Consider the following 16,047-nt stretch of genomic DNA (forward strand, 5'->3'; position numbering starts at 1 on the left):
GATTTAGGAGCAGAGGCAAGGCCAAGGGAGGAAACAGAGAGCGAAGGGGAGGAGGCAGAAGAAAAGATGAGTGATGACGACGACCCGAGATCTCCTAGTCTTTCCAGTGAATCAGAGGATTCACAGAAAGGAGCACCAGTGGCCAGGGCAAGGGGGGAGTCTAGGGGGGCACCCCAGGAAGATAGAGCCAGAGGGGACTCAGGGGAGAGCAGTTGGAAATCGGGACCAGCGTCACCGCCAGGGAGCAGGGAAGAAGAAGGGAGCCAGGGGGCAAGCGCTGGCAGCTCACCACAGGAGGGAGGGCATGAGTCAGGAGTGGCCACACCTCCATCGGGGAGCGAAGAAACGGTTAAGAGGAAAGTGGAAGGTTGGGCGCGCGCGCCAAGTTCAAATGCAGAGGAAGGCGGCGCAGTAAGCAGCCCGGAAAGGGAACCAGGTCCTAAAGCCCGGCGCAAGGAGGCAGGAGGGTCCGGGTCAGCGTCAGAAGAATCCAGGAAGGAAGAAACCCCGGGGGGTAGAGGGACCCAGAGGAGGACAGTCAGGCGGAAAAGGTGGAGCAGGGCTAGGATATTAAGTTGGTGCACAAGGGGCGGAGACTCAGACGGAGCTTCGCCGATCTAGCTACTAGACGTAGAGTTGCGCGCAGCAGCGTGAGAATGGAAACTGCAATTCAATAAAGACTTTTACTTAATGATCGCTGGCTAGCGTGATCCTCTGTGAGCTAGGATCTTCAAGCAGCTCTGACAGTAAGCTCCGTCACACTCAGTTGTGGGCATCTACAACCTCGAGGAGGGGAGAGAAGCAGGTGCCCACTAGCGAGCTCACGAACGGCAGACGACATGACGGCTGAGCAGCAGATAGAGGAACTCAGAAAAGCAGTGGCACAACTGAATGCCGAGGCTCTCGCATCCAGGAAGAGAGAGGAGGAGGCAGCTGCCGCCTGCAGGGATCTCCAGGTCAGGTTAGATGTGCTGACAAAGCAGACACCCCGGCAGGAGGGAATTGGGTTGGCGAGACGCACAGGCGGGCTGGTCTCTCACTTCGATGGGAACCTGCAACAGTATCCCAACTTTAGAGCAGACGTACTGTGCGCACTGCAACTGCTGCATAAAGACTTTAGAGATGAGCAAGAGAGAGTGGGATTCATCATGTCTCATTTGCATGGGGATGCTAAAGCATGGCTACGCAATTTATGGAGAGATAAGGATCCGGCGCTCCAGAATGCAGATGCCTTTATTAAAGCGATGGATGGGTGTTTTTTATCAAGCATTGACGTGGATCTTGCCCGGAAGGAGGTGCATGGGCTAAGACAAGGGAGGGCCAGCGTCAGGCAGTACCATGCCCGCTTTTTCGCCTTGGTCAGTGCCCTGGAATGGGACAGAGATTCGGCCCCTGTAAGAGACCTCTTTTGGGAGGGGTTGCACAGCTCGATTAAAGATGAGATCGCGAGGGGGGAGAGACCCCGAACCACCCAGGAGGTCGTTCAGAGGGCACTGGCAGTGGGGGTGAGGCTGGAAGAACGCCCGTGGAGCAGGGACGAAGGGCGTGGAGGGCGCGAACCAGCCAGGGGCCCCTCCTTCCTTCCCAGAGAAGCAGCGCGGGCGCAATCCACGCCTCCGCCAGGAGGAGGGGTGGAACCTATGGAGGTTGGAAGTGCAAGGGCTCAATCAGCAGCCAGAGCCCTAGCACCGACAACAGTGAAAGCGAAGCCTCCTAGAGGGAACAGGAAGTGTTACGTCTGTGAGGAGCCAGGGCATATGGCGAAAGAGTGTCCCCAGAGGCTCCACAAGCTCACTGCAGCCTCGGCAATGGTGACTGCAGCAACGCAGCAAGGAGGAACACAGCAGGGAAACGAAGCAGTCTGGCTGGAGGAAGAGGCCCTGGGGCCCAGCCAGACGTGTTAGTGCCGCAGTCCCCAGAGATTTTACAGCCCGTGAACCCCCTCCCGCCCAAACCAGTGGTGAGGCTCACCGCATCTCTCCAGCTGCCCAATGGAATCACCATGGACGTGCCCATCACAGTGGACTCGGGCAGCAACGCGGACTTTATAGGGCAGGACTTTGTCGACAAGCACGCTATACAGTTGCTGCCGGCCACACTGCCCCTGCAGGTTGTCACGGTGGATGGCAGGGAGTTGCTAGGGGGGCAAGTGGTGAAGCAGACGCCGCCAATGGCGATGCGACTTGGGAATCACAAAGAAATCATCAGCTTCAACGTCACTCAACTATCGGATACGCCCATTGTATTGGGAATGAGTTGGCTGGACAAGCACAGCCCAACGCTGGCTTGGTACCAGAGGCAGCTGGTCTTCGGCTCTTCCTTTTGTGCTGAACACTGCATCGTGCACCGGCAGGAAGGAGAGGAAGAGGAGTCACAGCTGCTGCTAGGCACGCTGCAAGCGATTCCCCACAAGTACGCAGAATTTTTGGAAGTTTTCTGCGAGAAGGAGGCGGACAGGCTACCCCCTCACAGACCATATGACTGCAAAATTGACCTGCTGCCGGGGGCGGCGCTGCCTAAAGGGAAACTGTATTCCATGTCGGAGGACGAGCTGCAGGAACTCAAAGAGTTCATCGATCATAATTTGGAGCGCGGTTTCATCCGAGAGTCCAAGGCAGCGGGGGGCAGTCCTGTATTCTTTGTTAAAAAGCGAGACACGCCCCAAAAAAGACTGGTCGTGGACTATCGCATTTTAAACAGTGTGACCAAGCCGTCGGACTTCCCCATGCCCCGAATCGACGACCTCCTGGCGAAGGTGCGGAAGGGAAAAGTGTTCACCAAGTTAGACCTGCGAGGGGCGTACAACCTCATTCGCATGCGGGAGGGGGATGAGTGGAAGACGGCCATGTTCACGCCACTGGGTACCTACGAATACAGAGTTATGCCTTTTGGACTGCAAAATGGCTCCCACGTTTTTCAAGCTTTCATGCATCACGTGTTGGCGGGACTTCTCTACAAGACGTGCGTCTGTTTCTTAGATGACATCCTGATCTTTTCGGAATCGCAGCAGGAGCATGACAGGCACGTCAAGGAAGTGCTGACCAGACTAAAGCAACATAGGCTCTACGCCAAGCTGGAGAAGTGCCAATTCGACGTGACGGAGGTGGATTTTCTGGGCTACAAGTTGTCTAACAAGGGGCTCGCCATGGACAGCGCCAAGGTTCGAGCGGTATTGGACTGGAAGAGCCCACGCAACCGGAAAGAGGTCCAAAGGTTTGTCGGCTTTGCGAACTTCTATCGCAAGTTTATCAAGGGCTTCGCTATGCAGACAGCGGGCATCACGGACACGCTTAGCTCCAAGAAAAAGAAGTTCGTTTGGACGGAGGAGGCGGAGCAGTCCTTTCAGGCACTCAAGCGTCTCTTTGCGTCGGAAGAGCAGCTGCTTCACGTCAACCCCAGCAGGCCGATGAGGGTGGAGACAGACGCCTCGGACAGAGCCGTGGGGGCGGTCCTGCTGCAAAAGGACCAGCAGGGGGTGTGGCGACCGGGAGCGTTTTACTCCAGGAAGCTCAGCAAGTCCGAGCAGAACTACACCATCTGGGACAGGGAGTTGCTGGCCATTCATGCAGCGTTCAAAGCGTGGCGGCACTTCCTGATCGGCGCCAAGCACACGGTGCAGGTTTGCACGGACCACAAGAATCTGGAGCACTGGCGCACGGCACAGTTCCTAAACCAGAGGCAGATACGCTGGGCTGAGTTTTTTGCGAACTTCGACTTCCGCATAGAGTATGTCCCGGGGGACACTAACATCATGGCGGACGCCCTCTCCCGTAAGCCACAGTATCTGGAGGACGCAACGCCAGCGGCAGCCATGCACATCTTCGCACCAACAGTATGGGCGTGCGCCGCGGCCACCGTGGACCTGGAGGCGGTGCGACGAGCGTTGCAGGATGACTCCTTCGCGCAAGCAAAGATGGCAGAGGTGCAAAGGGGCAAGGCTGTGGCCGACGGTTTCCAGCTACGAGATGGATTGCTCATCCGTAAAGGGGCCATCTACGTGCCGGGAGACGACCTTCGCGCCAAGGTGCTGCAGCAGCTGCACGACGCGCCCACGGCCGGGCACTTTGGCAAGGAGAAGACGGTGGAATTAGTAGCCAGGGATTTCTGGTGGCCTGGAATGAGAGGGGAGGTCGCAGACTACGTGGCGAGGTGTGACACCTGCCAGAGGGCCAAACCAGTGCACAGACCGCCGGCCGGACTGTTGGAACCGCTGCAAACTCCGGTCGAACCTTGGGAAAGGGTGGCTCTGGACTTTGTCACAGATCTGCCCAGCTCGAGGGGCAAGACGGCAGTGCTGGTGGTGGTGGACCTGTTTTCCAAGATGGCCCATTTCATTCCGTGTGCTAAGGTGGCCACGGCGGAGCAAACCGCCAAACTGTTCATAGACCACGTGTTCAAGGTTCACGGTCTGCCACGGTCTATTCTGTCCGACCGCGGGCGGCAGTTCATCTCGAATTTCTGGCAGAAGCTGATGGGCTTCCTGAACGTCAAGATCAACCTGGCGTCGGCGAGACACCCGCAGACCAACGGGCAAGCGGAGCGGGTCAATGCCATCATGCAGCAGTACCTGAGATGCTATGCGAATCAACAGCCTGCGACGTGGGTGGATTACCTGCCGCTTGCCAAGTTCGCCTACAACAACACGAAGCACGTGTCCACGGGGGTCACGCCGTTCTTCGCCAACAACGGGAGGCACCCCAGAACCTTCCCGGGACTGGAAAGAATGGGGGAGGGGGAGCCGCAGACGGCAGATGCGTTCGCGTTGGAGCTGCAGGAAGTCCACGATCAGCTGAGGCGCCACCTGGAGCTGGCCAAACACGCATACAAGGTACAAGCGGACAGACACAGAAGGGTTGGCGAAGAGATCCATGTGGGAGACTGGGTCTGGTTAGCAGCCCACGCAGTGCCGGCCAGGTCGTTGGCCAAGAAGAAACTAGGGCATAAACAACTGGGGCCCTACCAAGTCGAAGAGCAGGTCAACCCGGTAGCTTTCAGACTGGCACTTCCGGAGGGTTCCAGAATGCATCCGGTGTTCCACAGATCGGTGCTCACTCCCTACAAGGCACCGCACAGGTTCCAGGAACCCGGAACGGCGCCGAGTCCGGTCAGAGACAGAACAGGGCACGCGGGAGTGGCACAGAAGGAGCGCATCAACGAAGTCACGGAGATTTTGGACTCCAGATGGGGGGAAGAGGGGGTAGAATACTTTCTCGCCAAGGAGGGCACCCCGGCCAGTGCGAACAGCTGGGTGCCGGGCTACGCCTTGGACGAACCTCTACTCAAAGACGAGTTTCATGCCCTCTTCCCACATAGACCTATGCCAGCAGACTTTTTCGACGACTGGCTTTTCACGCCCACGCTTTCGGCCAGCACTTTCCGGGGGTTCGACTCGGAAGAGGACCCGACACAAGACGTCCGTTCCCCGGAGGGGTCACCCTCGGGATCTGCATCAGAACCTTCATATTGGTGGGACGATAGACCAGAGGAGCAGTTCCGCAGAAGGTGGCTGGAAGGCCCAGGACGAGCAACGCCGCCAGGAGGAAGTGAGGGAGAAACGGACATGGACGTTTTCGGGGACGACCCTGGTTTCGAGCACGGCGGCACAGAGATGGAAGCGGAGGTGACCGTCGTCGACGAGAGCAGGGAGGAAGACCCGCGAGACTTCAGATGGAGGCCCGCCACGGGAAGCGAACGATATCCGACGTTCGTCCCTTTGCAACAGCAGCACCCAGCTCCAGCACCGGAAGGAGGGGAGGGGGGAATGGGGGGCTTCGAGGGGGGGATGGATGTCAGGGATTTAGGAGCAGAGGCAAGGCCAAGGGAGGAAACAGAGAGCGAAGGGGAGGAGGCAGAAGAAAAGATGAGTGATGACGACGACCCGAGATCTCCTAGTCTTTCCAGTGAATCAGAGGATTCACAGAAAGGAGCACCAGTGGCCAGGGCAAGGGGGGAGTCTAGGGGGGCACCCCAGGAAGATAGAGCCAGAGGGGACTCAGGGGAGAGCAGTTGGAAATCGGGACCAGCGTCACCGCCAGGGAGCAGGGAAGAAGAAGGGAGCCAGGGGGCAAGCGCTGGCAGCTCACCACAGGAGGGAGGGCATGAGTCAGGAGTGGCCACACCTCCATCGGGGAGCGAAGAAACGGTTAAGAGGAAAGTGGAAGGTTGGGCGCGCGCGCCAAGTTCAAATGCAGAGGAAGGCGGCGCAGTAAGCAGCCCGGAAAGGGAACCAGGTCCTAAAGCCCGGCGCAAGGAGGCAGGAGGGTCCGGGTCAGCGTCAGAAGAATCCAGGAAGGAAGAAACCCCGGGGGGTAGAGGGACCCAGAGGAGGACAGTCAGGCGGAAAAGGTGGAGCAGGGCTAGGATATTAAGTTGGTGCACAAGGGGCGGAGACTCAGACGGAGCTTCGCCGATCTAGCTACTAGACGTAGAGTTGCGCGCAGCAGCGTGAGAATGGAAACTGCAATTCAATAAAGACTTTTACTTAATGATCGCTGGCTAGCGTGATCCTCTGTGAGCTAGGATCTTCAAGCAGCTCTGACATCCACGTTCAGATCACCACCTGAATTCTTAAAGCAAAAATAAAACTTTGAAATGCGGGGGGGGGGGATGCTGGGGGAAGAGACACCTTTTATCTCCTAAGCTTCTTTTCGTGACCGAACCTGCCCGCCCCCCGCCATGGCAATCAGGGCCCAAGCAGAAAACGGGTGCGAGGGCATGGGGAATTTAGACAAGGGAAGGGGAATGGCAAGTGGGAAAGGCTGAGCAGCCCCCCCCCAGCCGCAGCCGCAACCTTCCAAGTCAGAACTGCTGCCTCATCGCCTTTGCCTCATCGCCTTTGCCAGCCCACCTTGCTGAGCTGTTTTTCAATTTTACAAAACCCACGCAGAGACGGACAGAGGAATGAATCCCGACCAGAGAGGAATGGCAAACCAAGCGGATGGACTATGCTGAAATGGTAAAGTTGACTGGAAAGCTCAGGAACCAAGAGGACAAAAACTTTTAAAAAGAATGGGGGAAAATTATAATCTATTTAGGAGACCACTGCAAGCGGATGAAAACATCAGCAGGATTTTAATCTCACTTGTAACGTAACAAACATTATGGATAATATGGATGGATTGATTACAGAATAATATGCAGTTATAATGTAAATAATAGGACCCATGAAGGGGATGGGGGGGGGGAAGTCTTGAGATTCAGAGTAATCTCTATATATAGATGTGTACAGTCATACCTTGGGTTGAAGTAGCTTCGGGATGAATATTTTCGGGTTGCGCTCCGCGACGACCCACAAGTAACGGAGCATGTTACTTCCGGGTTTCGCTGGGTGCACATGCACAGACGCTCAAAATGCCGTCACGCACATGCGCGGAAGCGGCGAATTGTGACCCGCGCATGTGCAGATGCACAGATGCAGGTTGCGTTCGCTTCTGGATGTGAACAGGGCTCTGGATTGGATCCAGTTTGCATCCAGAGGTACCACTGTATTTGGACTGTTATAAAATTATATTTGCAAAACCAAATAAAAATGATCAATCAATCAATTTTACAAAATATCAAGAGATCCAATAGATTCCAGGCATGGATTCAGCGAAGAGCACTGTGTCCATGCCAAAGGTGCTGTGTGGGGCAGGTGTAAAAGAGACACACCTGAGCTAAGGGCAGCTTCCTTTGACCATAGAGGGGGTGGCACCTGCTGCAGAGAGTCCTGGGGGTGGGAAGCACAGCCCCCCCCCTTTCCAGGAAGGCTTCCTCAATGCCACAGAGAAGCCTTTTCCATCCTGGTGCTTTGAACCACAACTCCCATCAGCCTCAGCGTCATGTAGCCCTTGGGCTGATGGGAGTTGTAGTCTGGAAGGCCCAAGGATGGGGAAGAGGGCATGAAGTTCAGCGGAAGCGCTGAAGGCACTGCTGCTCATCACCAATTACATGACGGAGCTGTTTCATTCTCCGAGCCTTCAAACTTAAAATACAACTTTCTACAAGATCTGCAGGTCTGCAGGCTGCTTCTAACCCCCCGCCCCCAAATAACACCTTCCATTTATGTATGACGCACAGCTGGGTTTGCTAAGGAGCCATACACTATATCATTGCATGCTCTTAAAACAGTAAAGGCCTTTGGCTAATTAAACCATCTATGGCCTTTTAGACTCCCCCCTCTCTCTGTGTGTTTGGGGGGGTTGTTTTTTGTTATTATGGTATATATTTTTGTGTTTTTATACTGTAAACCACCCCGTGATCTTTGGATGAAGAGTGGTACAGAAATTTAATAAATTTAAAAACCTTTAAAAATAAAGTAAGGTTAGGTTTGGCGGAAACGATGATTGTATGTGTCAGGGGTTTAGGTGCAGAGGCACGGGCAAGGGAGGAAACAGAGAGCGAAGAGGAAAGGAGCCAGGGGGGGAAGCGCTGGCAGCTCACCACAGGAGGGAGGGCAGGAGTCAGGAGTGGCCACACCTCCATCGGGGAGCGAAGAAACGGTTAAGAGGAAAGTGGAAGGTTGGGCGCGCGCGCCAAGTTCAAATGCAGAGGAAGGCGGCGCAGTGAGCAGCCCCGAAAGGGAACCAGGTCCTAAAGCCCGGCGCAAGGAGGCAGAAGGGTCCGGGTCAGCGTCAGAAGAATCCCGGAAGGAAGAAGCCCCGGGGGGTAGAGGGACCCAGAGGAGGACAGTCAGGAGGAAAAGGTGGAGCAAGGCTAGGATATTAAGTTGGTGCGCACGGGGCGGAGACTCAGACGGAGCCTCGCCGATCTAGCTAGTAGACGTAGAGTTGCAGACAGCAGCGTGAGAATGGAAACTGTAATTCAATAAAGACTTTTACTTAATGACCGCTGGCTAGCGTGATCCTCTGTGAGCTAGGATCTTGAAGCAGCTCTGACAGTAGGCTCCGTCACACACATTGTGGGCATCTGCAGCCTCGAGGAGGGGAGAGAAACAGGCGCCCACTAGCGAGCTCACGAACGGCAGGAGACATGACGGCTGAGCAGCAGATAGAGGACCTCAGAAAAGCAGTGGCACAACTGAACGCCGAGGTTCTCGCATCCAGGAAGAGAGAGGATGAGGCAGCTGCCGCCTGCAGGGATCTCCAGGTCAGGTTAGACGTACTGGCAAAGCAAACACCCCGGCAGGAGGGAATTGGGTTGGCGAGACGGACAGGCGGACTGCTCTCTCACTTCGATGGGAACCTGCAACAGTATCCCAACTTTAGAGCCGACGTACTGTGCGCACTGCAACTGTTGCATAAAGACTTTAGAGATGAACAGGAGAGAGTGGGGTTCATCATGTCCCATCTGCATGGGGAGGCGAAAGCATGGTTGCGCAATTTATGGAGAGATAACGATCCGGCGCTCCAGAATGCGGATGCCTTTATTAAAGCGATGGATGGGTGTTTCTTATCAAGTATTGACATTGATCTTGCACGGAAGGAGGTGCATGGGCTGAGACAAGGGAGGGCCAGCGTCAGACAGTATCATGCCCGCTTTTTCGCCTTGGTCAGCGCCCTGGAATGGGACAGAGATTCGGCTCCTGTAAGAGACCTCTTTTGGGAGGGACTGCACAACTCGATTAAAGATGAGATAGCGAGGGGGGAGAGACCCCGAACCACCCAGGAGGTCGTTCAGAGGGCACTGGCTGTGGGGGTGAGGCTGGAAGGACGTCCGTGGAGCAAGGACGAAGGACGTGGAGGGCGCGAACCAGCCGGGGGCCCCTCCTTCTTTACCAGAGAAGCAGCACGGGCGCAATCCACGCCTCCGCCAGGAGGAGGAGCCGAACCTATGGAGGTTGGAGGTGCAAGGGCTCAGTCAGCAACCAGAGCCCTAGCACCGGCAGCAGTGAAGGCGAAGCCTCCTAGAGGGACCAGGAAGTGTTACGTCTGTGAGCAGCCAGGGCATATGGCGAAAGAGTGTCCCCAGAGGCCCCACAAGCTTACTGCAGCCTCAGCAATGGTGACTGCAGCAACGCAGCAGGGAGGACCACAGCAGGGAAACGACGATGTCTGGCTGGAGGAAGAGGCACTGGGGCCCAGCCAGACGTGTTAGTGACGCAGTCCCCAGAGATTTTACAGCCAGTGAACCCCCTCCCGCCCAAACCAGTAGTGAGGCTCACAGCATCTCTCCAGCTACCCACTGGAATCACCATGGACGTGCCAATCACCATCGACTCCGGCAGCAACGCGGACTTTATAGGGCAGGAATTTGTCGACAGGCACGCTGTGCAGTTGCTGCCGGCCACACTGCCCCTGCAGGTTGTCACTGTGGATGGCAGGGAGCTGCTAGGGGGGCAAGTGGTGAAGCAGACGCCACCAATGGTGATGCGACTTGGAAATCACAGGGAAGTCATCAGCTTCAACGTCACTCAACTGTCTGACACGCCCATTGTATTGGGCATGAGTTGGCTGGACAAGCACAGCCCAACGATGGCTTGGTTCCAGAGGCAGCTGGTTTTCGGCTCTTCCTTTTGTGCTGAACACTGCATCGTACCCAGGCAGGAAGGAGAGGAAGAGGAGTCACAGCTGCTGCTAGGCACGCTGCAAGCGATTCCCCACAAGTACGCAGAATTTCTGGAAGTTTTCTGCGAGAAGGAGGCGGACAGGCTACCCCCTCACAGACCATATGACTGCAAAATTGACCTGCTGCCGGGGGCGGCGCTGCCTAAAGGGAAGCTGTATTCCATGTCTGAGGACGAACTGCAGGAACTCAAAGACTTCATCGATCATAATTTGGAGCGCGGTTTCATCCGAGAGTCAAAGGCAGCGGGGGGCAGTCCTGTATTCTTTGTTAAGAAGCGAGACACGCCCCAAAAAAGACTCGTAGTGGATTACAGGATTTTGAACAGTGTGACCAAGCCGTCGGACTTCCCCATGCCCCGCATCGACGACCTCCTGGCGAAGGTACGGAAGGGAAAGGTGTTCACCAAGTTGGACCTGCGGGGGGCGTACAACCTCATTCGCATGCGGGAGGGTGATGAGTGGAAGACAGCCATGTTCACGCCACTGGGTACCTACGAATACAGAGTTATGCCTTTTGGACTGCAAAATGGCGCTCACGTTTTTCAAGCATTTATGCATCACGTGTTGGCGGGACTTCTCTACAAGACGTGCGTCTGTTTCTTGGATGACATCCTGATCTTTTCGGAGTCGCAGCAAGAACATGACAAGCACGTCAAGGAAGTGCTGGGCAGGCTAAAGCAACACAGGCTCTACGCCAAGCTGGAGAAGTGCCAATTTGACGTGCCGGAGGTGGATTTTCTGGGCTACAAGCTGTCTGACAAGGGGCTCGCCATGGACAGCGCCAAGGTTCGAGCAGTGTTGGATTGGAAGAGCCCACGCAACCGGAAGGAGGTCCAACGGTTTGTCGGCTTTGCGAACTTCTATCGCAAGTTTATCAAGGGCTTCGCGATGCAGACGGCGGCCATCACTGACACCCTTAGCTCCAAGAAGAAGAAGTTCATCTGGACAGAGCAGGCGGAGCAGTCCTTTCAGGCCCTCAAGCGTCTCTTCGCGTCGGAAGAGCAGCTGCTTCATGTCAACCCCAGCATGCCGATGAGGGTGGAGACAGACGCTTCGGACAGAGCAGTGGGGGCGGTCCTGCTGCAGAAGGACCAGCAGGGCGTGTGGCGGCCGGGAGCGTTTTACTCCAGGAAGCTCAGCAAGTCCGAGCAGAACTACACCATATGGGACAGGGAGTTGCTGGCCATTCATGCAGCGTTCAAGGCGTGGAGGCACTTTCTGATCGGCGCCAAGCACACGGTGCAGGTTTGCACGGACCACAAGAATCTGGAACACTGGCGCACGGCACAGTTCCTGAACCAGAGGCAGATACGTTGGGCTGAGTTCTTTGCGGACTTCGACTTCCGAATAGAGTATGTCCCGGGGGACACCAACATCATGGCAGACGCTCTCTCCCGCAAGCCACAGTATCTGGAGGACGCAACACCAGCGGCCGCCATGCACATCTTTGCACCGACAGTGTGGGCGTGCGCCGCGGCGACCGTGGACCTAGAGGCGGTGCGGCGAGCGTTGCAGGGGGACTCCTTCGCACAAACGAAGATGGCAGAGGTGCGAGGGGGCAAGGCAGCGGCCGACGGTTTCCAGCTACGAGATGGATTGCTCATCCGTAAAGGGGCCATCTACGTGCCGGGTGACGAACTTCGAGCCAAGGTGCTACAGCAGCTGCACGACGCACCCACGGCCGGGCACTTTGGCAAGGAGAAGACGGTGGAATTAGTAGCCAGGGATTTCTGGTGGCCTGGAATGAGAGGGGAGGTCGCAGACTACGTGGCGAGGTGTGACACTTGCCAGAGGGCAAAGACGGTGCACAAACCGCCGGCTGGACTGTTGGAGCCGCTGCAAACTCCGGTCGAACCTTGGGAAAGGGTGGCTCTGGACTTTGTCACGGATCTGCCCAGCTCAAGGGGCAAGACGGCAGTGTTGGTGGTGGTGGACCTGTTCTCCAAGATGGCGCATTTCATTCCGTGTGCTAAGGTGGCCACGGCAGAGCAAACCGCCAAACTGTTCATAGACCACGTGTTCAAGGTTCACGGTCTGCCACGGTCTATTCTGTCCGACCGCGGGCGGCAGTTCATCTCGAACTTCTGGCAGAAGCTGATGGGCTTCCTAAACGTCAAGATCGATCTGGCGTCGGCGAGACACCCGCAGACCAACGGGCAAGCGGAGCGAGCCAATGCCATCATGCAGCAGTACCTGAGATGTTATGCGAACCAACAGCCTGCGACGTGGGTGGATTACCTGCCGCTTGCAGAGTTTGCCTACAACAACACGAAGCACGTATCCACGGGCGTCACGCCGTTCTTCGCCAACAACGGGCGGCACCCTAGAACCTTCCCGGGACTGGAATGCAGGGGAGAAGGGGAGCCGCAGTCAGCAGATGCGTTCGCGTCGGAGCTGCAGGAAGTCCACGATCAGCTGCGGCGCCACCTGGAGCTGGCTAAACACGCATACAAGGTACAAGCGGACAAACACAGAAGGGTTGGCGAAGAGCTCCACGTGGGAGACTGGGTCTGGTTAGCAGCCCACGCAGTGCCGGCCAGGTCGTTGGCCAAGAAGAAACTAGGGCATAAACAACTGGGGCCCTACCAAGTCGAAGAGCAGGTCAACCCGGTGGCTTTCAGGCTGGCGCTTCCGGAGGGTTCCAGAATGCATCCGGTGTTCCACAGATCGGTGCTCACTCCCTACAAGGCACCGCACAGGTTCCAGGAACCCGGAACGGCGCCGAGTCCGCTCAGAGAAGGAACGGGGCACGCGGGAGTGGCACAGGAGGAGCGCATCAACGAAGTCACGGAGATTTTGGACTCCAGATGGGGGGAAGAGGGAGTAGAATACTTTCTCGCCAGGGAGGGCACCCCGGCCAGTGCGAACAGCTGGGTGCCGGGCTACGCTTTAGAAGAACCTCTGCTCAAAGACGAGTTTCATGCCCTCTTCCCACATAGATCTATGCCAGCGGACTTTTTCGACGACTGGCTTTTCACGCCCACGCTTTCGGACAGCACGTTCAGGGGGTTCGACTCGGACGAGGAACCGACACGAGACGTCCGTTCCCCGGAGGGGTCACCCTCGGGATCTGTCTCAGAACCCTCGTATTGGTGGGACGATAGGCCGGAGGAGCAGTTCCGCAGGAAGTGGCTGGACTGTTCCGGCCGAGCAACGCCGCCTGGAGGAAGTGCGGGAGAGACGGACATGGACATTTTCGGGGACGACCCTGGTTTCGAGCACGGCGGCACAGAGATGGAAGAGGAGGTGACTGTCGTCAACGAGAGCAGGGAGGAAGACCCGGAAGAGTTCCGATGGAGGCCTGCCACGGGAAGCGACCGATATCCGACGTTCGTCCCTTTGCAACAGCAGCCCCCAGCTCCAGCACCGGAAGGAGGGGAGGGGGGACTGGGGGGCTTCGAGGGGGGGATGGATGTCAGGGGTTTAGGTGCAGAGGCACGGGCAAGGGAGGAAACAGAGAGCGAAGAGGAAAGGAGCCAGGGGGGAAGCGCTGGCAGCTCACCACAGGAGGGAGGGCAGGAGTCAGGAGTGGCCACACCTCCATCGGGGAGCGAAGAAACGGTTAAGAGGAAAGTGGAAGGTTGGGCGCGCGCGCCAAGTTCAAATGCAGAGGAAGGCGGCGCAGTGAGCAGCCCCGAAAGGGAACCAGGTCCTAAAGCCCGGCGCAAGGAGGCAGAAGGGTCCGGGTCAGCGTCAGAAGAATCCCGGAAGGAAGAAGCCCCGGGGGGTAGAGGGACCCAGAGGAGGACAGTCAGGAGGAAAAGGTGGAGCAAGGCTAGGATATTAAGTTGGTGCGCACGGGGCGGAGACTCAGACGGAGCCTCGCCGATCTAGCTAGTAGACGTAGAGTTGCAGACAGCAGCGTGAGAATGGAAACTGTAATTCAATAAAGACTTTTACTTAATGACCGCTGGCTAGCGTGATCCTCTGTGAGCTAGGATCTTGAAGCAGCTCTGACAGTATGCTTCTTCCATTTTTGGTCAAAATTCATTATTGCTGCTGTTATTATTATTTATTTGAATTTCTGATAGATTTCAAGACAATAAACTTTATGGAGGTGGGTAGGAAGGCCACAGCTAATGGGGCATTGAAGTAAGCAGCAAAGGGGATGTGCCGGGCTGCCTGGACAGAGAGCAGGGGCTGGCCAAGATCCAGCGGGGAGCCACATAGACATTTCTGCCAGGAGAGGAGCTGGTTTTGCAGTCAGGCCTCGCACCTGAGGCTGCTCAGCCTTGGCGGGGGTGGGGGCATGGAAGAGACCCCTTGAAGAAGGCTGCCCCCATTCCCAGGGCAGGGGAGTCCAGAGACCCCTGCTTCAAGCGGCGAGGGAGGGGTCTTGGCTCTGCCTGCCTCCCTCCCTTGCCCAGCGCCCCCCGCCTCTCCCCCTGCCTCAATGTCATCACCCCCGTAGTGAGCAGCAGAGCAGCAGCCAAACAGGTTTCCCTTTTCTTTGTTAATTCTTCCCTCATTACATTTGAAATTCCACAATCAGTGTGCACTGTAATTGTCGAATTTGATGCTAATGATTAATGAATTAAACATGGATCCATCAATTAGTCCTTGGAGAATAATTCTGCATAAAGCAGCGGATAATGTAATTACAGTAACAAAGATAATGAGATGTTAACATCGACAGAGCCCGACGTGACATGATCACAGCAGGCAAAGCAACCGGGCTTGGGGGAGCCAATCGCGCTCTCTGCCCCTGCGGTGCGGGCGGGGGGGACGGGGGGGGCAGGGCACGTGCCTGGCCGGGGCGAAGGGCAGAGCACATGCCAGCCATGCGCGCTTAAAGAGGGGAACAATCAAGCCAACGAGCCAGCCCCACGCGCACCAATGACGCCATGGGCGGAAGGGCAGAGCAGGCCCCACAGTCCGTATGCACTCTGCCCCCCTCCACAAGGCCCAAACCTCTCCTTCCTCTGGAATCCAGAGCAGAATTCCAGAGGCGCACCAGGCAAGGTGAGGAGCAGACCCCTCGTGGAGCCTGGGCAGGCATACCGACCCGTTCCCCATGGGCCTTCAGGAGGAAATACACCCTTCCACCCCACCATCGACTCCCTTCCAGGTACCCCAAGGTCTCCTCTTCCTGTGCACCAAGCGCCCACCTGCGTGCCACCTCCCTTTGCCCTGCCGGGGTGGGAACATTGTGGCACTGACTCTGCACAGCACCGGGCACTCGAATGTTCAGCAGCAGCAGGCAAAGGCAGGGCATGGCAGAGGCTGCCTGGGGGCCCAGCCCCAAGCCATCTTTGGCACGTGAGGCTGGCCGGGACTGGGCTGCGAGCTGCAGTGCTGAGAGGCCCCCCCAGAAAGCCAGCTGGAGGGAGCGGGAGCCATGAATGCCAAACATGTGCACTGGAGCAGAAACAACAAGGAGATTTGTTGTGGCTGCAGCTTTTGTGGGCTCTCTCCAGTTCTTGAAAAGATTCCGCCACCAGTGGCCAGTGTCCCTTCGGAAGGGCCAGAGGGGACTCCATTTCCACCGCCACCCATTAAGACCCTGGCCTTGCCCCTCGGTCAGAACACCAGATTTTCCCTT

At 56.8% G+C, this 16,047-nt stretch overlaps 1 protein-coding gene across 2 annotated transcripts in view; it reads right to left on the reverse strand.

Annotated features, from left to right (window-relative positions):
* Positions 1-16,047, reverse strand: part of AGAP3 (ArfGAP with GTPase domain, ankyrin repeat and PH domain 3) — a 115,503-nt gene that overhangs the window by 25,886 nt on the left and 73,570 nt on the right. The gene's annotated exons all lie outside the window — the stretch shown is intronic.

This window comes from Podarcis bocagei (assembly GCF_964188305.1).
Source record: "Podarcis bocagei genome assembly, chromosome: 12".
Taxonomy (NCBI): Eukaryota; Metazoa; Chordata; class Lepidosauria; order Squamata; family Lacertidae; genus Podarcis; species Podarcis bocagei.